This window comes from Mustela putorius, unplaced genomic scaffold (genome assembly GCF_011764305.1).
Source record: "Mustela putorius furo isolate JIRA1106 unplaced genomic scaffold, ASM1176430v1.1 tig00003834_pilon_pilon_pilon, whole genome shotgun sequence".
In the NCBI taxonomy this organism is placed as follows: Eukaryota; Metazoa; Chordata; class Mammalia; order Carnivora; family Mustelidae; genus Mustela; species Mustela putorius.
Window position 1 is genome coordinate 82,891,980 of NW_025421987.1, and position 26,879 is coordinate 82,918,858.

Consider the following 26,879-nt stretch of genomic DNA (forward strand, 5'->3'; position numbering starts at 1 on the left):
GTTGACCAAGTAAGAAAGTCTTTGATGCACAAATAGTACATTTAACTGCTTTTATTTGATAGTGTTGAAATTAAACAGTGTATGGAATCCCTGCCCAGGTATGGAAATATATAAAACCTCTGAGAATATGTACATTAATTCAGATGCTTAAAATTATAGAAACACAGACGGATAAGAAAAATATGCATTGAAAGAATGTAACAATCAGGGCTTAGGCACTTACAGGAGGACAGCGGGAGTTGGATTTAACTTATTGATTTTAGAACCACCATGGAAAAAAAAGGCGAAATATTGCCTTTCCTGTTTTCAGATAATAATGACTGTTGTTGCAAATTATAAAATTTAATTAGCTATATAAATGCCAGAGGAACAAATAGTGTGCTATTGTCTTGATATCTTTCCAGAAATTAGTCTTTTAAAATAAATTTGCCATATTAATCATCTAAAAATATTTTTGATCACTGAATTAATAGTTTGCAGCCTGTTTTCAGGTACTCATTGCCATAGGTGATTGCTTCTTAATTACTACATGGGCTCTTTCTATTCACTCATATTAATTCATGTTTTCTGGCACAGTCCCAAAAGGCAGCCTTGCCCTATATCTTCTAATTACTTCTATAATTGAATTTGCCCACTTTTTCTAACCTATTTTTTAAACTGACTGTGTTTGTTCATGGTTTATTGTGTCTTTTTTGTGTCAGTTCTCTGCAAGCAGAATGTACATTGATTCTTTCCTCGTTTCTCATTAATTTTCAAGAGCTTTGCTGCATGTCTGTTTTCTCAGTCTGTCAGACCTATTGCTAAACCAAAAAAAAAAAAAAAAGGACTCTTATTATTAAAGGTTAGGTAAAATAGACTGAAGTTAATTAATTCATTAGTAACTCTGAGCCAATTACTGAAGCCTTCTCTTATTTATATACTTGTTAACAAGACAGAAATGAGAAAGGCCAATTACAGGCACATGTCCTTCAGAAGTTCAGCAAACCCAGAGCTTATGCATTTATTGACACCCCTCCAAAAAATTTTCAGTTTATATATTACGTGGGTGACATTGCATTTAAAAATTATCAGCTAACACTCTATTCCATTCTAGTAATAAATTTTAAAAGATTTTACCCCCATCCATAGAAATCTTTAATAATATGCCTAATATTACTAAATTCTTCTAAAATCATCTCAAGGAGTATTGCTTAGCTTTAGCCATTACAAAAGTAGAAGATATTTGACTTGTTTTCTGATTTTATTATTCTGTACCTTCCAAGCTACTAAGGTTTTGATTCGTGAAATGGTATAATTAATTCGCAGATCTCATATATTAGAACCCTCTAAAGTATGTTTTACCTGATTTTTATTGAATGTGCCCAAACTTTACAATGTGTGGAAAGACAATTTTTCCCCAGACTTTTCCCGGAGACCAACATAAAAACTTTACCTGCCTCATCCCTACACACCGCCTGTACTATACGTACTATATCCATTACCTCCCCTTCCCTGCTTGAGAAATATTTTGTTAAATTAACAGGGCTTTGGAGGGAAGGGGGCCAGTGATTGATTAGTTTCTATACATCTGCATTCTCTACATATGTTGCTGTCAGCGTGGAACCAACAAATCAAGAGTCAATTGACACTAATGTCTCAATAAATTGGTTGTTGGACTGAATTAAAACTGATTTGAGTGCTTGGTTTTGGTTTTGGTTTATTTTTCTTAACCTCACGTGGACACAGATTTCCACAGATAAGTGATGCCATAATAATGCCCAACAGTTGAGGTTTTCCTTGGTCCCAAATGTATTTGATTGTAATCGATTATTTCATAGCCTAATAATGACCATCACAGCACCCCAGAATAAGCAGATGATTAGTCCAGGTCCTTGATTATTAGAAGACCAGAGGAAAACAGTTTAAAAATGTGCCGTGTACCTTAGTTGGGAAGCCTTTCTTAATACTTCTCCCATCTGAGGTTAACACCTGCTTGCCTCCGAATTGCCACACTCTCCTATTTATAGCTATCTTATGGAACATTTTACTTTCTACCCTGGATTAGAATGAACTGTATCTTTCTCTCTGCTGTATTATTGCCTAATTGAAGAAATAAGTGACCGACCAGCAGTCAGCCCAGTGTCTGGCAAGTAGTTGGCCCTCAGTGAATATGTGCCAAAAGAATTCAGGATGAGGAATCCATAATTTCTCTTTCACGTGTCCAATGTCTAACCTCCCTCGCTGTCGAGGCTCACTAAAGAATCTCATGCTTGAAATCAGTTAATGTATCTTAATTTTCTGTGGTAACTGCAATAAATTGGTAACAAATGTTCCATTATTAATTCGTTATGTAGGCTTCTCTGCTCCAAGATTAAAAATCTATACTAATTTTTCCACAGATGAACTGTTTCTCATTCCTTTAATTACTACATGACTTTTTTTTTTAATGGCTTTATGGACCTTAAGTTTGTTATTTTGGGCCAAGACCACACAGGCCCTTGTTGGTCTTCAAATTCCGTGTGCGCCATGGTCTCTGTATTTTCAGAAACACCTATGTGAAACACAAATTAGGTTTCTTGGACTCCTTCACTCCTTAACCCATCAGTTCTTCATGTCCCTGCTTCAGTGAAGCTGGTTTTCCTTCAGCAAACTTGGGTATATTGCCCTGCCTTTCTTTCATTTGACCCACCCTTCCTTCCTTCCCTTTTTCCTCCTTCCTTCTTTCTTTCCTTCTTTCCTCCTTCTACCCTCTCCCTTCCTTCCTTTCCTTTTCTTTTTTTCTTTCTTCCTCTTTTTTCCTTCTTTTCTTCCTTTTTCCTCTTTATTCTTTGAAATAAGGTGCTTCATAGCTCGATCTTCTAATAACCCCACTTCCTCACGATCTCCCACTGTACCAGCTTTCTTCACAGACACCATCTCATTGGCTTCCTGCAGGCTAAGTATTATGCAGATGAAGAAGCTAAAATTCAGAGAGATTAAGTGGCTTGCCCAAGGCCACACAGCTAGTTACAATTTCAGGTTTTTAATTCTTTACTTGATTTACCTATGAAAACAAAATCCAGAAGGCCCTCTTTTCTTAATTGATTCGTGGAAGGAAATTGCATAATGTCTCCCAAACAGTGTGAGTCAGCTGAAGGACTTTCTCCAGCAATTATATCAGTCATTATAAAAAGGGAAATGTACTGTGCCTACATCATCCTGTGAACATACAGATTCTGATTCAGAGCATCTGAACTTCTAATGCGCTCTCAGGGATCTGGGAGGGAAGTGTGGTGCTGCCCGTCCATAGACCTCACTTGGAGTAGTCAGGTCTGGTGGACAGAGTGAGGTTCGGGAATTGGAGAGACTTGATTCAAGTCCTGGTTCTTCTGTTTACTATGACTCTGTGCAAGCTACTTAGCCCTCGTGAGCCTCAATTTTTTCAACCTTAAAATGAGGGCAATAATATATATCTTACTCCCTGAAAACCAGGGAAATTGACTTTTAGTGAATGGGCCTATTTCTGTCCACACTACTGTCTGATTACAATCTTCCTAAGTTCTCCCTGCACTCAGAGACTTGCAGGAAGCCTCACGGCCTGGTGAATTATGTATAAGTTCCTCCCCCTGAGCCTCAAACCTCCAGGGCAACATCATCTTTCTAGCTTATCTCTCCCTGCTTTCTACTCATACCTTACTTGTAGCTAACACATCAGATTTCCTACTTCTGATTCACCTTTGTTCCACCCAACCCTCATCTCATCCACAGAAATTCTATCCTTTCTCAAAGTCCTTTCTCCAATCCCAAGTTCTTACTAGGAGCATTTTTTTTTTTTTAAAGATTTTATTCTAGACAGAGATTGCCTAGTAGACAGAGAGGCAAGTAGAGACAGAGGAAGGGCAGCAGGCTCCCTGCTGAGCAGAGAGCCACATGCGGGGCTCGATCCCAGGACCTTGGGATCATGACCTGAGCCGAAGGCAGAGCCATTAGCCCACTGAGCCACCCAGGTGCCCCACTAGGAGCATTTTTGCTGCTGTCCACTGCCCCCGCCCGACTCCCAGCTCCTACTATGTATGTCTCTCTGGCATTCGAATCCTCACAATATTCCATTTTTAATCTTTGGGTGGTTTCTTTTGTATTCTATCTTGTGTTCTATTTATTTCTGTAGTTAATCTCTTTCCTGTTAGACTCTACTTTCCATGAGGATGGGGAACAAGTACTCAGATATCACAATGATAAGAGCATAGCTTTGGGGCACACAGATCTGGGTAGGTACCTCACCTCTGCCGTTTGCCAGCACAAGCCACCTTAACCTGTCTGAATCCCAGTTCTCTCATCTTAAAAGTAGGTGCCAGTGCTACCTAGCTTACAGAGTTACTGGGAAGAAATGTTATCTATAAAACACCTCACATAGTATAAAACACCAGCACATAGTGAGGGCTCATGTCAGCGAAATTGAAGAGATGAGAACTGACTCTGTAATCCCAGCGCAACTCAGACATTCATTCTAGTGTGTGAGCAACTGGACCCAAGCCCAGGCTCCCGACTTGGGTGAGCACTTTCACATTTTCTTTTCTGGCTATATTTAGGTCAGTGTAAAGTCTTATCAGAATATTCCATATTCAGTCTTGTTCAAATCGAACTATATTTGTTGTTCTAGTGCCAGTCGGTATAAAGTGATAATGAATGTTGGTTATATGTATGGTATGGTTAAAAAAAAAAAAGTCGGGGTGCCTGGGTGGCTCAGTGGGTTAAGCCGCTGCCTTCGGCTCAGGTCATGATCTCAGGGTCCTGGGATCGAGTCCTGCATCGGGCTCTCTGCTCGGCAGGGAGCCTGCTTCCCTCTCTCTCTCTCTGCCTGCCTCTCCATCTACTTGTGATTTCTCTCTGTCAAATAAATAAATAAAATCTTTAAAAAAAAAAAGTCATGTGTTTTAGTTCAACTTGGGTTTGAATACAAGTTGCCACTCTCTAGCAGTTCCTCTGATCTCTTTGAAACACAACAATCTCAGAATTTGGGATGTTATTCATTTTCTTCTTTATATTTATCTGTATTCTGAGGATTTTTAAAAATAAAGAGCATTTTATTTCTGTAGCGCACAGACAATAATAATATTCTCTTGAGTGACAGTGACAACTTTCAGTGCCCCAAATCTCCACTTTTATGTCTAATTCACATAAATGTTTATCAGTTTTGCTTGACTGTTCCTTGTTTTTGTGAATTTAAATATTTTATTTGAGTAATTGATAAGGGGCTGTAATTGCATTCTTTTTTAGTTCTTATCAACTAATTTTAAAAAAATTAAATAGATCAACAAACTGTATCATTATTCAGTTTAACCTTTTAGGGGATTTTTTTTTTAATTTTTTTAAATAACTACAAGTTAAATGTTGTCAGGGTAGCCAAAGTTGACTCAATGCCTAGACACAATGCAAGAGATGGATCCAAGTTGCATCTAAACTTAGGGCAGTCAAAGGCAAAGTCACAGCTAAGTCAATATGTTGCTTTATTAATGTGGGTAAAGAAGGTTTTTTGAAAGAAAAATAGAAAATGGGGCAAACCTTGTTTTAATCAAGGAGTATATGGAAAGAAAATTAAATGCCTATATTAAAACCTATTCTTTTAGACTACCAATAACATTTTCCCGAAGCCTCAAGAGACAGTCGTAAAACAATGGCTCATAGTGCTTTTAGAACAGGAACTGAAGTTGTGTACTGTGCATGTATATATAGTCCTACGTAGGAGGAATGAAATGTTTAAAGCTGCTGTCGCCCCTTGGGGGGGAAAAGAGGAAAAAAAATGGGATTCTGAGTCGAGTATGTATGCATTTTCTGTTTCTCTGTCTTGTGGGTCTTTATTGCTAAAAATATTTTTATGAAATTGTTCTGTACTTCGTGTGGTCTTGTTTGCTCATTCTCAAATCTCAAACCATGGCATAGTCATGAAACATCTTGAGTTATTAAAAGTGGAGAAATTGTATTTTGTTTGTGAACTGAAGAGCAGGCCAAGCAATGTCTTCAGAAACAAAGATTTTATTTTATATGAGAAAAAAAGTTAATTTTCATTATAAGCTACAATAAGATAGTTCTAGGACAAAGAGACGGGAATTGTTACTTGGAAACTGTAATGCCGGAACTGTCTATGTAGCACAAATGAAGTAGAAATTGGTTTCTTTTCTTTGGCTCATTTGGCCAATGTAAAGCATCTTACTGGGTGATCAAATCTGGAAAAGCCACCTTGAGATTTCAGTTACCAACCTATAGCATATCACTTATCAATTTAATAAGAACAACAAAGAGATATTTAATTTTACTTCATGCAGCATAAACTCAGATTGAGACATACTCTATCAGATGGTTGAGAGCATGGGCTTCAAGTCCGACTAACATGAGTGTGAGCCCTGGGTCTACAACTTGCTAACCCTAAGAACTTCAACAACTTTAAATTCATGAAGTCTGTTTCCTCACCTGTAATATGAGATTGTGCCATATTTCATTAGTTAAGATACACATTCTTTAACATTTTAACATTGGAATGCACATTACAACTGATGGTGTATCTTAGCAATACTTTTTCTTCTTGTACAACCTATGGAATCTGATAGTCAACTAAATAATTAATATATACTTCCTAGAATCATTTTGAGATATAAATAAAATAATGTTGTAAAATCTTAGGTTCTAGAACCTGGCCCACAGAAGACTTAATAAATAATACCCATTAAAACGTTGTGCCCTGTGATTCTTGTAAACTCCAGCATTTTCCTATCTTTTTATTCCTAATTTGTGTTTGCCAAAACTAGAAGTTAACTTCTTTGCAAAATCCTTATGTTGGAACAGTCTGCTTGCTGAATTGTTCATCAGATTTCCTCAAATTTCTCTGGCAGCAAAATATTGACCCTAAATCTGAAATCTGAAACATGGTCAGAATAAGGGCTTGTGCAAGTCCTCAGTGATTTGTCACAGAACAAGCAGGAGTAAGTAGTCAGTGCTGAGCGTCCAATAAGCACCATGTAAGTGCTGCTGAGAGGGAGGGGGTAGCATGCATAGAATGGTTAAGTAGCATCAGGTTCTGGAGCCAGACTGGCTGGTTTGAGTCTTGGCTCTTCGCCTTACAAGCTGTATAATCTCAAGCAAGTTACTTGACTCCTCTGTGGCCTCCATTTCCATCTAGGGTGTTGTGAAAATTAAAAGAGCAATGTCCATAGTAGGTACTTTATGAGTTTTCTATTACTGTTGAAAATATACCCTTCTTATGTTTAAGTTGCTTTAAAAAAAAAAAAAAAAGTGTCAGTTTTCTGATACCGAAAGGGAATATTTGAGTCAATTTACTTTTCCAGCAGGCGATTGTTAATAAGGCTGTTAGAGGCTTGTACCATGTAAAACATACAACCTACAAACAGTGTCTTTTGAGGTATTTGTGATCATGCAACCTAGCTGATAAACACTTGCCTATCTGCAATAAAAGTGTGACTAAAAACAAAGTATCACTTAAGTTTGAGGTTGCTTCCAGCAGTCTCTGGATTGTCTATTATCTTGTTATGGCTTAAAACACAGTATTACATGGGTCTGCCTGTATCCCCAAGAAAGGATCATCGTGACTAGGAATTTTAGAGTGGGCTCCTTCTAACGTTTGTTCACTTGTAACCCACATTATTCCTTTTTTTTTTTTTTTTAAGTTGTGATTGTGACTGTTGTGCTTAGAACAGCTCTGGCCATTAAGCATGTACTTATCTCCAAGCATGAGACTGGTTGTGGCTTTTTACTCATTGATCAAACCTACTAAACACAAAGAATCAACTCTGAAGTGAAATAAAGCTTACAATAGTTAATCAGTATTTTTTGAGGGGTAATTATTCACATGAAAAATTGTAATCGGTATTATTTTTCCATAATCAATGCATATTTTTAGCTTTTCTCTTCTTTTTGCTCACATTTTGTTCACTCTCTAGTATCTATCACCACTGTCAGTATCAAGAGACTATAGCACCATGTATGGGAGCATTGGTGTCCCAATAACATAACTCCAAAACTCAGTCTATCACTGAACTAGCCCCTAAATCTCCAATAAGACTTGTCCTTGCTCGTGTCATAAGTCTACAAAGGGCAGGGTGGCCATCCTTTATGCAGTGGCTCTGCCATCTAATGTATGCCTTCCAAGGTCATCCGAGTAGGGAAAGCAGACCTTGAAGGGCCTCTTTTAGGAACCAGTCCTGGCAATGACCTATGTGGATCCCATCCAATTCCATTAGCTAACACATGATCTTCCGGCCCTAGCCAAATTACAAGGGAGGATGAGGGAAACCATCTTTCTTCTTGCCCAGGAGGAGAAACTAGTGTGGCCAATACATAGCATTTTCTCTGCCACAGCTTCTTACTAGGTGTATCACTTGGAGCAAGTTGTCTACTCAGAGCCTCAGTATTTTCATTTGCAGAGTGGCAATAACAATACTTATCTTGCAGAGCTGCTGTGAAGATAAATGAAGAGAGGAATGTAACGCACTTAGAGTATGGTAAGTACTTCATGATACTGTTGTGCTTTAGTTCTAATAATCAGTAATTTTCCCATAAACACACACACACACGTGTATGTAGCTCCTGAGGTATGAGCACCTGAGCTGTCTGGCCCCCGCCAGTCTAGCTCTCTGCTGATACTTTCATTCCTGCCCAGTCTGTCCAGGGTTCAGGACTCCAGGCTGCTGAGAGTCTTGGCCACAGAACTGACATCAGTGTAAGCATTGTACTATAGGTGCTGGGATGAGAGGAAACCAAAGCCAAAGCATGACATTGAGAATGCGCTCTAGTTTCTCCAAAAGTCTTGGAGGGGAGGATTTTGAGGGGATGAATTCAAGGGGTGGAGGACAGAAGAGAAGACTCGCTAGTTGTGTGAACCCGTGCTTAAAGTAGACCCTAACTCCCAATATAGCAGCTGCAAGAAAGGGGACAAATGAACACATATTGAGCACTTACAATGTAGCAGGCATCATGCTAGGGCTTTCACACGGTGACCTCATTTAATTCTCACAGGGATCCTTAGGGAAGAATCACTAACCCCCGTTCCCAGTGCAGTTAAAGTAGTCACTCAAGCAGACATAGCTACTAAGTGACACGACCAAAAGGAGTCTTCAAAGTCCTAGTGTAGTGCTCTTTGTATGACACCACCACTTCCTGTGATCCTGAGCTGTGCTGATGACCAGTAATCCCAGAGAACAGACAGGAAGTGTATCCTTCCTCAGAGGAGCAGGAAGTAGATCCATTTACCTCCTCAAGCAACCGGCCTACCCCCACCTTCCACATGACCACAGAAGCTTAACTCACGGGCACGGGCAGCCTAGGTTACAATGTATTTTCAGTGGCCCCCCTCCCAAACACACACAAATACATTTCTGTCCACTTGCAAATGTGCAAAATTAATTTCACGAGGCAGTGCGAATGCAGATGGGTTCTTATTAACATGTATGTGAGATCATTTTCTTTTGGGGAGTATGTGAAGGATAGACTGATTTTACTGAGTTGGATGGAGAAAGCTGATCAGACCAAAGCCACGGCTCCTTGATTTCATAATCTGACAGCCCGGGCAGTGAAAAAATGTCCAGAAGTTTTGAGCCCCCTCTAGTCATGAAGACCTGGAATATGGTGGTAACGCACCCCACAGAACAGTCCCATGAGATGAACCCTAAGTACCATGCCATAAAGTGCCCTCAGGGTATCCAAGTATATCCAGAAAAACCAAGGGATTTGGGGCTTGGCATTTTATAGGAACAGTATTAAAACAGAACTACGTCTGCAGCAGCAGAACTGAAATGAATATAAGACTAGGTTTTTCCGATCTGTCAAAATAAATTTACTTGGAATTGTGAGCAACATAAACTCTGTAAGTTCCATTCTCTGCCTCTGTTTCTAGCACATGTTAGGATTCTACCGACTGATTTGGACAAATATAAGAAAAGCTCGTGACCCAACATGCCCCTCACACTTGTAATATATTTCAGAACTTCTTTTGTCATTTCTATGATACAGTGTCTTCCTTACCATTAATTGTCATAGATACTACTTAAAACAGGGTTTTCTTGAATCCACATTATACTCAGAGGCAGTACAGTATAGTGGTTGTTGGTGAAGAGAATAAACTCTGGAACCAAAATACCTTTGTTTGAAGCCAAGTTTCATCATGTACAAGCTGTCCGACATTAGAGGAGTGACTCCTGTATACCTCAGTTTCCTCATCTGCCAGATTCAGAGTTTAAGAGTGCTACCTCATAAGTTTGTTTCAAGGATTAAACAACTTAATGTATGTGAAGCACTTGGCAAAGTGATTGACACATAGTATAAGCCCAGCTCTCTAGCAGGAACCTCGGCAATAATGGAAAGGGGCCAGTGGGGAAAAAAATCCAAGCTCCAACCACGGTCACCATGCAGTGGGATGGAGAAGAGCTAACACAGAGCAGCTAAAATTTGTCTCATTCATCTATGTCTCAAAAATGAGAAGCAAAGACTAGTACTTCTCAAACATTCATGGACTTATGTAGATCTTGCTAAAATATGGATTTTTAAAAAAGATTTATTTACTTATTTGAGACAGAGGGAGTGAGCGCATGCAAGCACAGGGGAGAGGCAGAGGGAGAGGGAGAGAGAATCTCAGACCCCCCATTGAATTAAGAACGCAATGCAGGGCTTGGATCTCATAACCATGAGATCATGACCTGAGATCTCACAACCATTAGATCAAAACCAAGAGTCAGATGCTCAACCAAGCCACGAAGCACCCTAAAATATGGATTCTTATCCGTGAGGTCCAGGCTGCAGTCCGGGAATCTGAATTTATAATAGGCTTCCCAGGGACACTGATGCTACTAGCCTGCATACTTCACATTGAGGAATAAGGGTCTGGAGAACACCTAGTTCCTAAATGCTGCATAGGCTCTTTCTCTAGGTAGAAAAAATCTTCCAGGGATCTTTCCTTTTATCCAGCCGCTTTTGTCGTTTTGACCATGGGTTATGGGCCAAGAAAATGTTTGAAAATAAGTATTGTTGCAGAGGAAAAAGGCACAGGTTTTCTATCTTGAATTATATAAAATATTTTTCATCCTTAAGCATTTAATGATTTTCCCCCTTAGAATCCAAAATTGGCTTCTCCTTTATGCTCATTAATTACAAACTAAAGGACTGAGATGTTTATCAAGGTAGGCAAAGTGTCTCCATCTGCTTTCCAAATTGAGATGGCATCAGCAAAACCAAGCATCCTCTTGTCAAATGATGACCTTTGCCAAGCAACCAGTCCTTTAACTCTAACCTCATGCACATTTCAAGGGAAATGTAAACCACGTTTGTGTTCCACTGACATATAAATCATTGACATTTTTCATAAAAATATTTCCAGTTGTTAAGGGGTTTTAAACTGCCCAGCAGGGTTTTGCTAAGACCAAAGTTGGACCTTCACAGACAACCAAGCTAAATTGCATTCCAAGTTTAAAAGTCTAAATCCAATCAGATGACCATTTTTGACCTTGTGGTTTCACAGACTCAGGCAAAATTAATTTTTAAGCATTTTAATCAATTTCTTCACTATCTTCTATAGATAACTCCTTATGCTCCAAGAGTAAGTGAACCCATATGATAAGATAAGCGAAGAGTTAAATGTGCGTGTGTGTGTGTGTGTGTGTGTGTGTGTTTTAAAAGCATATGGAGGGGGCGCCTGGGTGGCTTAGTTGGTTGAGCGACTGCCTTCAGCTCAGATCATGATCCTGGAGTCCGGGAACTCTGGCTCCCTGCTCAGCAGGGGGTCTGCTTCTCCCTCTGACCTTCCCCAGCTAAGGCTTGCTCTGTTCATTCTCTCTCTCTCTCTTTTAGATAGATAGATAGATAGATAGATAGATAGATAGCATATGGAGGGAAAAAATCAACAAGTGTCATCATTTTTACTTTTTTCTGAAGCCAGCAAAGACCTCAGGAAGAGTGTCTGCATCCCACTGTCAAGTTACCTGTGGCAAATTCTTACTTCTGATTCCACCGCATTAAACCTTGGGCTTTGTGGATCATACCACGTATTCATCTGCAAGGGCAGCTGTCATAAAGTAGCATACACTGGATGGCTTAAACAACAGAAATGTATTGTCTCACAATTCTGCATTCTGGAAGTCTGAGTGAGACCCAGGTGTCTGCAGGGTTGGTTCCTTCCAAGGGCTTTAAGAATGGGTTCCATGCCTTTCTCCTGGCTTCAAGGACTGCTGGCAATCCTTGGTTTTCCTTGGCTGCATTACCCAGTTCTCTGCTTTCACCTTCCCATGGTGTTCTCGCTGTGGGCACGCCTGTCTCCCAACTTCCCCTTTTTCTAACGATACCGGTCATAACTGGCATAGGGGCCTGTCCTGCTTGTGTTAGAACTTCATTCTAACTTAACTAATCACATCTACCATGACCCTATTTCCCCAACTAAGGTCACATTCTGAGGTATTAGGGATTAGTTAAGACTTATGGATTTGGGGGAGTAAGAGGAGGACATGATTCAACCTATAACATATAGTGTCCCAGCTGCTCAACTCAGCCTGTTTAGTGCAAAAGTAGGCATAGAAAATTGGGATGCCTGGGTGGCTCAGTTGGTTGGACGACTGCCTTCGGCTCAGGTCATGATCCCGGAGTCCCAGGATCGAGTCCCACATCAGGCTCCCAGCTCCATGGGGAGTCTGCTTCGCTCTCTGACCTTCTCCTCGCTCATGCTCTCTCTCACTGTCTCTCTCTCAAATAAATAAATAAAATCTTAAAAAAAATTAAAAAAAAAGAAAATACATAAACAGGCATGACTGTGTTAGGTAGGTATGAAAAAGTTTTCCTCAGAAAAACAGGCAGCAGGGCTGCAGGCAGTAGTTTGCAGATCCCAGTCTTGGAGTATCTCTGATCTGTTCTGAGTGTGAAAAAAAACAGGAAGAGATCTGGCACTTGGCAAAAAAAAAAGAGAAGAAAAAAATGTTGCCAGTTTTGGGAATACCTATTATATTCTAGTCACAGTAGTTTACATGTAGCTTTGATATGCCTCATGTTTATATTCAGATATAATCTGAGCTAATATACCCAGCCTTAATTCAGGGAACTGATACAAATTTTATTATGATGACTCTAGCTGTCATGACACATTTTGTCCTGGGGTGTTACTATACTCTAGAATGGCAAAGCATCATGCTTTTGATTTTTAGTATGAATTTGTCCCAAAACATTAACAATTATTTATTATTTTTAATCCCTTTAGAAACATATGTATATTTATCCTCATAAATATACATGTATATTTATTTTTATATGATTAATATTTCTGGAGGCACTATATTAGGTTGTATACAATGACTCCTGAACAAGACACATACATTGTCTCCAGGAATTTCCTCTTTCCTTGAAGATGTACACAAAGGAAATAGATAATACATAACACATTCAAACAACCTCCTGAGATTCCCATATATACCTGCCATGTAGGGGAATTGCTTTGTCCTGTTTGGGCCCATATACATGCATAGACATGTGAATCTTGCATCTTCCCTTATGGAAACTTACAAGGAACCAAATTAGAGAGTTCTGTATAGGGTCATAGATATAAAAGTGTTTAAAAAAGCTTTCACAGAAAGCTTGAAAGTTGACTGTGCAGTAAAGAAAAGAATTCAATCAGGCACATACTATATATTTTGCAATAGTAGCAGAGGCCATGCTCCCACTTATATTAAAACATAGATGGAGCTTATTAATGTCCTTTTATACTAAAACACTAGGCTTCTGGAAAACCCTGGAACTCTTCCTCCATACGGTTATAAAGGTGGCCAGAGTCAGAGGCCAGAATCTGCTTTAAATTTTGGGAAAGAGATGTACAAGTAGCGAGTGGCCTTATTGAGGATGAAATGAACCCACTCACAGGTTTCAGTATTGGATGTTAGAGGTTCATTCATCTTCAGCAGAGATGTCTCACGGAATCACTTACTTGGAGTGCCCCAAAATTGGCCTTATATTTAGGATCTAAAAGAAAATACCCGCGGGATTGTACCAATTATAAAATAGGTCAAATTTGGGGGCCAAAAAAGTGGACCATCTGCCTTTAATCAGGTTTCTTACTTAAAAGGTTTTCAGTTCAGACAGAGATTTTCAGAGAAAGTATCAGCTATGATGATACATATATAAAATTGCTATCTGACCTGAAATGTCAGAAGTATGTGGCCTTGATAATTTTAACCATTTTTAGACCCAATAAAAAATTTTTAAATCATAATTAAAAGACGATCGTTGTCTTCTAATTATGGAAACACCGCCGCCATTTCCTGACTGCTACACCTGAGACCTTCAATAATACAAGCCAAAATCTGCCTTTTCATATAGTGTTTTGATTTATTAACCACATATAATGAATTTCTTATCTTATTCAAATAAGATTTGAGCTCAAGGAATAAAACTGGAATTTATTTCACAAAAAAAAAAAAAAAAAAAAAAAAAAAAAAAACCAGTAGAGCCTGTCCCATTTTAAAAAAAAAAAATCTAGAAATTCTTCTAATTTCTTTGATTTGTTAAGAAGCCACTGTCTCATTCTAAGAATCTTCTATGTGTTTGTTTGAATGTGGGTCAACTTCGCTCTTTTCCTTCTACCTGTATTAAAATGAAGAAAAGAGCCTTCAGTCTTCTCACAGAACTAGAAAAAGAGGATGGAAGTAAATGGCTTTTTTTCTTCTCAACACTTTGTAAACTTTAACTAAGAAATGGAGCACTCCAGTGTGTCAATGCAGAGTAATGATAATATTAATAATGATGGTGATGATGATGATCATGATGAATTAGACAATATAATTCTCCTCTTATTCTAAGTGTGGAAACTGAAGCAAAATGATGAAGTGCCTTCCCCAAGATCAGTGGCTCCACAATTAGAACTTGGGCCTTTCCTCTTGTCACACCTCTTCTTCAGAGGAGAACAAATATCACTAATGTTCATCCTCCCCAGGAGAAAACCATACTGGCCCATTCAATGGCCAATTAGAATAAATTGTAAATTAGGACAAATACGATAGGTAATACAAAAATCAAAAGCTCTCTAAAGAAAAGGAACAAAAAACCTGAATAAATAAGCTTAACGGTCCATTGTTTGTGGGGAAAATGATGAAATTATCATCAAAATATTCTATGAATTGAGAATGACGATAAATTTTTATGTGGGGGAAAAAAATCTACCTAGGCAAGTAAGACTCTTGCTGGACAGGTATTAGTTTTTATAAAAGGGACATTAGTCTATGTCTGATAAGAGATAAAAATACGCTTTGTGTGGATTTTAGTATACTGCGCAATTAAGATTCTTTATATTGACCCATATTTAAGGGAATGCTTGTGACTGTGCTAAGCATTTGGACATTAAAACCGTGTCTGCACAGGAGAATGTTCTAATTATCCCAGAATCAGCCCCTCAGAGTCTGAGTCACTCAGGTGAAAACACTCTTTTCTTTAGGAGCAATTTTAGGGATACAGGTTAACAGTAAATACTATAATGCTTCGTTTGGCCTGTAAAAAATAAACGTAGTCTAAATATCAATGTACAGATGCCAAACCTGTGTTTAAATAATGTGCCAGGCTACTTCCCTCGTCAAAACTCTGGGTGAGGTGTTGTTTCCACATGTAGGGACATTAGCCCAGCAATGCAAGAAAAAAAAAATCTTCATTTGGACAGTGCATCTTTCAGACGTTCCCTTCTTTTATTGATTTGTTTTCTCCTGTCCCTTTTCTCCTTCTTTTGTTTCCTTATCATAGCTTCAGGTTATTACGTGCAAAGTATTGATGGGAATGGATGGTTTTGGTCGATGGAGAGCTAATGCATCCCTAATCCCACTATTGTTGTAGAGTTATGCTTTACTCTGGTCTCTGATGGGGGAAAAGGTGCAAAGCTGTTGATCCTAGTTTTATTTGTCACAAACCCATCCATCAATCAAGCGCAAGCATGTCTGAATGCTGAATGACATGTGGGTCTCAGCTGAAAAAATTCGATAACACTGTATTGTCAGGTCTCTCACTCCTTTTTTTGATAAGAAATACATTTGACTGAAACAGATAAGCATGCAACTACTAAAGACTTGAAGAGAAAAAGTGACATATTGGCACCAAAGGTTATATATCTTTGGTATTAATGATACTTATGAGTAAATAAAATGGGAGGGGGCAGCTGCAGCTGGAGACAGACAACATCCCTAAGGCTTGGGTATGTTTAAGTATCGTCGCTCTCCTACTATTCAGATTTTCAAATATTAATCTGACCATATTTCACAGTCGACTACCCTGGTTAAAATACAAGCAAATATGCAATTGGTGAAAGTGGCCGGGTGCAGGGAATCAAAGCGCACTTGTTTACACTGCTCTGAATAATACAGACAGATCCCTTTTTGTTATGGATGGTAGGTAAATCCCATGGAATATTTTTATGTATGTATGAACTCGTAAGTTCACAACTGTCTCCTCTTGTGAGTGAAAGCATTTGGGGGGGGGAGCTCTAATTATTTTAAACTGGAAATATATATGCATGTCATTTTAATAGTGACTTAACTTATAATTACAGTCTCAAAAATGGTTTCTGTGTGTCCCTTTTATTCTAGTTACTAAATTAGGTTCTTTAATACATTATGAAAGCCTGCCTTTTCAGTTATACACAATTTTCTATTCATAGTTATTTCAAGATAATTGCATTTGGAAATAGTTAAAACATTAAAAACAACACCAGTATAATGTGATTTTAGGGGCAAAATTAATCAACAAATCAGAACATTTTTAAAAAACCATTTTATTTTCTTGTCACAACATTTTAGAGAAGACAAGATTTTTTTAAATGACCTAAAAAAGCCCATCAGGAAAGGTAACAAAAAGACAGTCCTGAATTAGAGGGCACTAAGATGAACGTTTTGTAGCCTTAAGTATCACCATGCTATGAAAGTAAACCATTTTTCTCTGTTCAGTGACTGGGGGCTAGACAACTGCAAAAAATCAATGTGGGAGTGCTTTAGATTTGTGGGGTAAATTACATGTGCTTGGCCGCTCCATTGTATCTGCCCTATATTCTATACAAGATACTTTAGATGGAACCGTCACATAATACATATACTTTATATTGATTTTTGTAAATTTAACAGAACTTGAATTGAACTCCATAATAAAGCAAGAAGAGAAACTGTATCTCCTTCAAATCCCTAATACCTCAAGTATTCTTGAAATTAACTAACTATTAGCTCCCAATTCTGAATTCATGGGGGGAGCCAAAAAAAAATCTTCTGATTCTTAATTCTCCAACCCTTCTGTGTTACTGCCCTTATTTACATTTTATCTTAATTTCCTTACATCTTTAAAAGCGTGTTATTTCCTAAAGAGTTCCTAGGAGGGGTGAGTTGGCAGTGGGAGCCAACTGAACTTTTGAAAGTTATTAGAAGTTTTGAACAGAGACCTGTCTGTTGACTGTTCTTTTGGATTTCCAACTTGCTTTAGTTTGCCCTCACTTTGCAGTGATTTTAGGCTGATGTGAATTCTGTTGCCATTTAAATTAAGTATTTGAAGCTACCCTAAGTGTTTGAGCAAGGGTTCATGTGGTTATCCTAAGGGCAGCCTCTCTCAGCCAGACACTACCTATGAGGCTCCAGACAATGGCAATGGAGAGAGAAGTAATTCAACCCCTATGCAGAGAAATACTGTGAGGTTGTTCCAAACCACTCTGGATATCCAGGTCTTGGACTCTAGCCAGAACTATAACCCAGTCTCCACATATCCTTAGAATAAGAATTTATTGATTCTGGAGTGGGTTACTTCCAGAGTGAGTCTCCAGGGAGAATACAGTCTTTGTAATTCAGGATGAGATACGACAGCAACATCAAAAATAAAAGGAACCGTCTTGGAATGTAGTGGTATTAGGGCTCCTCTCATCCAGAAATGCCTTGGGGAGAAGGATGAAATGTGCAATAAAAGGGATTCATGTTCTGGTGGCACTTCAAAACTATTTTTGAAGTATTTTAGAAAACATAAGGATATTATAGACAAGAAAAGGAAATCATTCATAATGCCATCACCCATCAGTGACATCTGTTGCTTTTCTATGATATAGGATACGTAATACAGTGAAATATAGAGAAACAGATTATTGACTTCATGGGAATGCTTTTAATGTGGCTAATTCCATATTAATAATCCCACTCCAAACTTCCTCGAATTAAAAAAAATCATTAGGAGATCTATTATTTAGAAGTGACTTGGAGCCTTTTTTTCCCATAAATGAATGTAAAGTTATCCAAGATAAATAATATCTATTTTCCCATGGGATAGAGAGTTTTGAACTCTACTTTCCCAATATGAAAGGGTCTAGAAATAACACTTTCCCAATGATGAAAGGATCTAGAAATAACTCTTTCCCAATGACTATGCAATAAAGTTTTATTAGCACTACTTAGCACAGCTCTCTCTCTCAATTTCTCTCTCTCTCTCTCTGTAAAAACATTTGACCTTGAGAACTTTTATTATCATAAATATTTTCAATCGAACCGTTTTTTGAAGTCAAAACTTTTTTTTTTAATGAGAAGAACTTTTTTAAAATTAAGGAAATAGACATGTATAAGACTACTCTAAAACTCTGTTAAAGACTATGAAACAAGGGGTGCCTGGGTGGCTCAGTGGGTTAAGCCTCTGTCTCTGGCTCAGGTCATGATCCCAGGGTCCTGGGATCGAGGCCTGCACTGGGCTTTCTGCTCAGCAGGGAACCTGCTTCCTCCTCTCTCTCTGCCTGCTTCTCTGCCTACTTGTGAATTTTGTCTGTCAAATAAATAAATAAAATCTTAAAAAAAAAGAATATGAAACAAGATTTGAAAAAAAAATTAAAAGATACCATTTTTCTTATTGAGAAGTCTCAGTATGATAAACAAATTCTAAGTAAATAAAAAAGAAAAACCCTAATACCATCTTTAACCTTATAGACTAATTCTTAAGTTTATTTGGGAGCATACATGTATTATCATAGCCTGAAAAAGTAGAGAAAAAAATTGAGAAAGGACTTTTTTCTGCCAGGTGGCAAAGTACACTGTAAAGCTTCGGTAATTAAACAGTGTGTGTTCTGGGAATTTGTATCCCCTGGGTCCCCAGTTCTGATGATGTTCACATTTAAATTGTAGTGTTCTAGAGCCTAAAGCACTCTTCAAACCTGAAGGGGGAGAGAATAAAGCAGTAGCATCAATGAGAGATCTTTTCTTCCTACCAGTCTTCTTCAGATTTGACTCCTGGCAAAGGACCGAGGGGGAAGTAACAGCTATCATAGGAGTACATAAAGAACTAAGAAACTTGATGCACTATCTATTCTTCCATCTTACATGGGGTAGAATTCATTTCCCAAGGGCACATGGAATATTTTATACTGTCCCCAACCCCCATCCCCACTGTATTAGTCAAAGTTATAGTAGCTGTGCCTTTAAGTAATTTAAAATCCTCCCCCAAATAGTTATTTTAAAATTAACACCATTATAGAAAAGAAGACAACCCTACCCCAAAGCTCACTCAAGCTTTTTTAGATCTGATTATACAGAGGAAAAAAAAAAGAAGAAGAATTACATGATTTGAAAAAGTAGAAACTGTCGCATGGCTTTTAGGCCTGGCCCTGATTCACAAATTTCCCAAATTCTACCAAAACAGTGGAGTATTAGTAAAGCAGACAAAGCAATAGAATAGAAAAAGAGCCTTGAAAGACACTCTGAGAATTTGGTTTTGATAAAAAGTGAGATTTTAAATAAATAGTGTTGCTCTCATATACTACTGGACTGAATGTAAAATTGGTAAGCCAGTTTAGAAGTCAATTTTGCCAGTTTAGAAGTCAATGTCTGTCGAAATGAAAGACATGCAGAGCCCATGACCCAACAATCCCACTTCTCCATATCTCCCTGAGAAACACTGGCACGTGTACATAAGAAGACAGGTACAAGGATGTAGCACTAGTTGAATAGTAAAAAATGGAAAATTATAAGTGACCATCAACAGGGGACTGGCTAAATAAACTCTTCAGGAATCACACTATATGTATGATGCATTAATAGGAAAGGATGAGATAGAGTTCTCTGTATGGAAAGAAAAAGATCTGCAAAACATGCCACTGAGTGGGGAAAAAAAAAAAAAAGGAGGAAGTTTCAGAATATTACCCCACAAAGTAGTGTATGCTGAGCTATATATACTTCATGCCTACACCAATCATCATGAAAAAAAAATCACATTAATTTTCATTTCTCTTTATTTATCTCAAACCATACACAAAAAATGTATTTCTTATGGATTAACAACTTAGATGTGACTTGTTTTCAGACTATAAATGAATAATACACAGTCTCTATCCTTAAGGCTCTTAAAATCTAGATGGGAATCAGACAAGACACAAGATAAAATTTACATTAAAAATGATGTGTATAGCACATGGTTAGGATGTTTGTCAAGCTTTCAGGACACCTGAAGGCAAATGGCAGGCAAAGCAGGAAATGAGAAAAGTAAGTGAGACAAACCAAGGAGCAGGCAGAGCTATGATGGGCCCCAAAACTGGGAGAAGTGGTAAGGCATGAGAGAGTAAACACAAGCCAGGCATGAGAGGCCCTCTTCATCCTGAGGGGGAGAGCCATTGGCAGGTGAGGGGGTGCAGAAAAAGGTGATATATAATGTATTATATTTATGTTCACGTATAATAGTAAAGAGAAGAGTGCATCAGGTCATTAATAGTCATCAACACATATGAAGAATTTGTTCTAGAAAATAAGCAGAATTCAGGAATGAACCTCAAAATTATATTCTTGCTCTAAAACCATGGAAACCAAAGACTTAAAATCTTACCAGAATTTGTAATCTGATTAGGAAGTCAAAATCTTCGCACACAAAAATACAGAGTCCATATGTTAACCTGTGGGGTGGGGATTTCTATGCAGTAGTGTTTAGGGCAAGACATGCTCTGATCGAGCCCTGCATGGGGCTCTCTGCTCAGGGGGGAGCCTGCTTCCCCCCATCCCCGCCTCTGCCTGTCTCTCTGCCTACTTGTGATCTCTCCCTCTCTCAGTCAAATAAATAAATACAAATCTATTAAAAAAATAAAAATAAAAAAAAGACATGCTCCGAAAGAGATTGAAACAGCCCCACAAGGCCTTCTGAAGGGAAGAGACAAGACTTGCTGGGGAGAGAGAGAGAACAAGTATGGGGAGGGGGGATGGAATTTGTGCTCATAATCAACAAAAGCTACTGACATTTATCCAAGAAACATTCGCCAAGCCTTGGGTCAGATGGCTGTTGGACGAATGGGTAGAAATGGCCCATCCTGAAGGGCCTTCACTTTTATTCTGTTACGGGAAAAGAAAAGCTACTCGTCTGGTTGGAATAAAAGCTTTCCTGAGGGGGTGATTTAGGGCAGGGGAACTTGTGTGTGTGTGTGTGTGTGTGTGTGTGTGTGTGTGTGTTGGGGAAGTGACATACAGTTCATAAACTCTTGCAGACATAGATGGATAAAGACCAATGAGAACTCTGAAGGCAAACGTCGTCGTTTCATAGTGTATCCTACGATATGAGCAAACACGCGCCCGCGCACACACACGCATGCGCACAATCTCTGCAATGCATAGTTAATACCTACTGTCCGCAGTGTACCCTAGGAGACGCCGCAAGCCCTTAGATGGAAGATTTACCATAGAATACTTCATTACTCTGTGTCTGTATTTTAGCCAGAGCTGCCTTTCTAAGACTTTATTGCTAAAAATACAACCAAAATGAGCACCCTCCTTAGTGTGAGCCCAGAAGCTAAAAAAAAAAGATGACTTTGCTTTATGTATCATTTAGTTGAAGGATTTTTGTATGGAAAAATTAGATGTAAAGGTCATAGCAGGCACCCTGGGCCTTGGCTTAAAGAAAAAAAAAAAAGTCTTTGTTTTTTACTTAGAAAACCATTATCTATTCATTATATTAAATGTATAATGTACCGAAAAATATGAGGAAAAAAATCATTCATAGTTGACCACAGCTAACATTCAATGTAATTCCTTTAAATTGTGTATATTTTATTTTTTTATTATTTTTTTAAAATTGTGTATATTTTAAGTGATTATCTCCCTAAAGCTCCCTCAGGCCACAAAGCACAAGCAACTCGTTTAACTAATCCAGTTTTCTGGCCTGCTGACGTAGGGTTTTGAGTTTATGTTCAGGGTAATATAGATTTCAGGTTTTGAGCTATAAGGAATCTCAGGGATTAACTTCACTACCCTAGAACAGTAGTTCTCAAAGTGTGAACCTCAGATCAGAAGCTTCAGTTTCACCTGTGAGCTGGTTAGAAAAATCACAGGCCCACTCCTACCTGCTACATATGAATCTCTGAGGAAAGGGCCCAGGAAAGGGTGCTTTAACATGCTCTCCAGATCATTCCCATATGCATTCAAGTTTGAGAACCAGTGCTGGAAACAAATAGTCGTAAATCCTCAGCAAGACCTAGGGAAAATATGTTTGATGGTGCCTCATGTGACACACACTGACTTGCACAGAGTAGGTACTGAATAAATGCTTGCTGACTGAAAGGTCTGTCTCCCAAACATTCCCAAACCTCCAGTCCTTTTCCCATACTCTTTGAACAGATGCCACCTAAATTTGCCCTTGAAGCGAACATTTCTTTTATTTCCCTGAAATTTCCTTTGGTTCCTACAAAAAAAACTAAGTACCCCAGGGTTTTCTTCTTAACCTTCCTTGATCTAGGACCTTATTACCAAAGCGGGAGCAGCAGACCAGCAACAGGGGCATCAACCATCATCTTGTTAGAAATGTAGGAATGGCAGGCCCCACCCCAGACGTACCAGTAGTATAACCAGGTCCCCAAGTGATACATTTACACAGTGACTTTTGAGAAGCAATATTTTAGGGAACCAGTGGGTATTCTTAATACTGTTTAGGTGAGTTTTGTAACGAGTACATTTCTGTATTAACTTTATATGACACTCATTTACTCATTCATTCAAGAAGTATTTCTTAAGCATCTATTGTGTACTGGCTAGATGGTATGAAAATACAAAGGTGTAGACATAGTTTCAGATTCCTTGAGGAAGTCTTAATAGCTACAGTACTGAGCAGAATATGGTACGAGTTTGTTGAGTTTTCTGAGGTTTCCCTCCCTCCCTTCCTTTTTTTTTTTTTTTTTTTTTTAAGATTTGTTTATTTTAGAGAGCATGCATATATGAGCTGGGGGTGGGGGGAGAGGCAGAGGGAGAGGAAGAGAAACTCAAGCAGACTCTCCACGGAGTGTGAAGTGCGACATGGGGCTCGACCCCACCACCCCGAGCTCATGACCCAAGCCAAAATCAAGAGTCATATGTTCAACCAACTGGACCACCCAGGTGCCCTGCTAAGATCCCCTTTCTGAATACATTGCAGAATACAGTAGAAAGACCCTGTTTGAAAACAGAGGCCTGAATGCAAATCCAGCCAGGTGATGTTAGGAATGTTACTATAACTCTCTGAAGTTATCGTCCTCATCTACAAAAGTGCATAATACCTGTGTTTCAGAGTTGTTCAGAGGAGTGCCTATGCAGCTCCTACAACAATGCCTGGCACACAGTAGGCAACCAACAGTGGTGTTATTGTTGTTGTTCTTACTTCCAAGATTTCCTGTGACCTATACCCTGTCTCCCTTGACTCGGGAACACAGTAGGAGCTACTTGAATGTGGCCACACTAGTAGCTGGATCTGGCCTAACAAAGTCAAGATCTTCATCATCATTCTGTACCACTTTCTTTATATTTCAGCCTTGAATAGCACGTGAAACCTGAAAATTATGAGCATTTTTGTGAAAATCACTACTGATCTACACAAAACAAATAAGATAACATCAAATTAATTTATGCTTATACAATAGTAGAGATCTGGTTATTTTGAAATGGTTTGAATCTGAGCTGAATAAGTGAGTTTTCATTAGGATGATTGGTATTGTGTACACATGGTTTCCATTCCTCTCATCCTGTCTAAACCTGAGCTTATCTCCTGTCTGGTAATGCTAGAAGCCATCAGGCCATAGAACTTGAAATAAATCTTTATTCTCCTCGCCTTTTCTCCTCTCCATCCTTTTCCTACTCCTTCTTCTCTTCCTCTCTTTTTCTCTCTCTAAAGCTACTGAATTTTCCATTCATGTCCCTTAAGAATGAGTCTTTGCTCTAGCCTTGTGCTGCTAAGTAAATGAATAACTAGATCAGCTTGACATCTTCCAGAAATTATAAAGTAGTCAAAATACTGATTAAAAATGGTGGTGATCTAGTACCTATCTCATAATCCTTAAGAGGTCTTCAAAATCTGTACAGGAGAGATGACAATATTTTTTAATATTAAAGACTCATAAAATAGTAATTATTGTACTTCTAAAGAAAATAAAGCAAATCAGCGTACCTGGGTGCCTCAATTGGTTAAGTGTCTGCCCTGGGCTCAGGTCATGATCCTGGAGTCCCAGGATTGAGTCCCACATTGGACTCCCTGCTCAGCGGAGAGTTTGCTTCGCCCTCTGCCCCCCACCCCACTCATGTTCTCTCTCCATCTTACACTGTCTCTCTCAAATAAATAAATAAAATCTTTAAAAAAAAAAAAAAGCAAAATTTCTAACGGCCTAAAAAATTCTGAGGAGCAAGAGGAAAAGAAAAAAATCTTAACAATTACTCTTAAATATCAAGGTCTTAAAACACAACATGTCTCATCCTTCAAAAGACAGACCCACACAGAGGGAGCGCCACACAATCAGAATTGGCATGAAGTTAAGGTGTTCCTCTACCTTATCACTTCTAACTCTTTTAACAATTAAAAGGGGCATTTTAATAAGTATTAATTATATACAGTTTTAATAATTATTAATCCAAGATGGTCCTGAGAAATGGTTGGGTAGTCATCCTACCTGAAGACAAACAAGGATAAGATTAGGAGTAGAGGTTGCAGTAGGTAAGGAGATAGGGACAAATGCTATTTTTCTGCATTAACAGACAGTGTTTGATGAAATAAGCATGTTTACAAAATCTATTCACTGGGTTACCGCTTAATAGGATTTTGGCAAACTGCTTCAAAGCCTATCTCATCTCACTAATTCGGCATGCTCAGCTGTATGGAACATAGCCTGGAACTGAGTCTGAGTGGCAAAGCACATACATTCATGTGCCTAAGAAGACACAAAAGAGAAGCCTCTTAAACCTTCCCTCAAAGCTGACTGAATCTTCCTTGAAATGCAACTTATTAACACATTTAGCTAACTAATGCTAGCCATCATCCATAAAAATAGAATGTTTTATATCAGAAAATATAAGGGGCCCAGCACACTCCTAAGAGCAGAGGAGCTGAGAGCCTCATTATGAGAGGATGGACAGAAGAATCACAAAGCATAGTCTCTGAATACTGTAAACTTGCAGCTCCTGAAGATTAACATTAACTAATGTTCATCATTATGATCTGGAGTTATCAAGAAGAAAGTAAGAATTTAAGTACAGAAGCAGTGTCGTGACAGGAAGAACAACAGCAATGAAGTCAGAAAGACCTAGGGTGCGGTACTGACTCCGCCATTCGCTAGCTTTGTGATATCTTAGGTAAATTATTTCATCCCTCTAAGCATCCTTCGCATCAGCAACATCTACAAAATAGAAAGAATACCTCCCTAAGGATGATAGCAATGATGAATTGTGATCATGTTTTTAAAAGATCCAGCACTGTGCCTGCCATGTGGGAATTGCTCAGTCAGTGGAAGTTATTCATAATAATAACAATAAGTGCTATATGTTGTATTGAAGAAGAATATTATCCTTAATGGCAGCGGGGTGTTCACTGAGTCAGTTTAGGACAGCAGATGCCATGACTTGCTAAGTTAGGCATAAAAATCAAATAGCTTGGCATGGTCACAGAGCAAGAAGAGTACAAGTAATAGATCCTCACAGCCTGGCAGACCAGAAAGTGTGGGGGCTGGATAGGGGATGCTATCTCACAGGCTGGGTCCAGGCAGTAATAGACTACCCCAGATAACAAGGCCCTCTTTCCAGAGTTGGGCTTAGAATCCTGTGGTCACCCATTTAACCAACATGCATAAAATGTATAAGAAATTAAAATAAGAGGTGCCTGGCCAGCTCAGTCAATAGAGCATGCAACGCTTGATCTCAGGATCATGAGTTTGAGCCCCATGTTGGGCATGGAACCTATTTAAAAAAAAAAAAAAAAAAAAACCCACAACTTAAAAGGTTATTTTCATAACAGATTAGGCTTGGAGTTCTAAGAGTAAAAAATGTTTATAAATGGATTGCACTGCCTTGAGAAGTAGTCAGTTTTCCATCAACAAAAGAGTATACAATATAATTTAAAAGCCTCTTGATATGGGAATCGTTGAATAGATTTAAGCATTGGCTGGAAAACTGAATTAAATCGCCTTACGATGTTCCTTTCTAAAACTAAAACAATATTTCACTTTTGTGGAATAATTTAGAGATTCATAAAAATGCTAAGTAAATGAGATGCTATTGTAAATAGTTTTTTTTTTCTGAATATAAAGTGAATGTAAGTTAATTGAAGAAATTCGTAAGGTATAAAAAAATATATACAACAAGAGAAAATAAATAATCATGATCTTCTTTTCTAGAGATAACCATCATAAACATTTTCCTTGAGTCTTCCTTCTATAGATTTTTTTCCAAAGTTGAGACTATATGGCACATAAAATTCTTATCCTACATTTTTTGCTGTGTTATATCATAATCATTTCTGTGTCATCAAAAAATGTTCAGGCAGGAGTACTTGAGTGGCTCAGCTGGGTGAGTGTCTGACTCGTGATTCTGGCTCAGGTCATGATCTCAGAGTCCGGGCATTGAGCCCTGCATTTGCCCTTGGCAGGGAGTCTGCTTAAGATTCCTTCTCCCGCTGCCCTGCTTCCCCCCCAAATA

At 38.5% G+C, this 26,879-nt stretch overlaps 1 long non-coding RNA gene across 2 annotated transcripts in view; it reads left to right on the forward strand.

The window, feature by feature from the left end:
- Positions 1–26,879, forward strand: part of LOC123394417 — a 119,615-nt gene that overhangs the window by 15,692 nt on the left and 77,044 nt on the right. For both annotated transcript variants that reach the window (XR_006609162.1, XR_006609161.1), the window contains exon 3: positions 8,422–8,471. This is a non-coding gene — a long non-coding RNA (uncharacterized LOC123394417). The remainder of the gene's footprint in view (positions 1–8,421; positions 8,472–26,879) is intronic.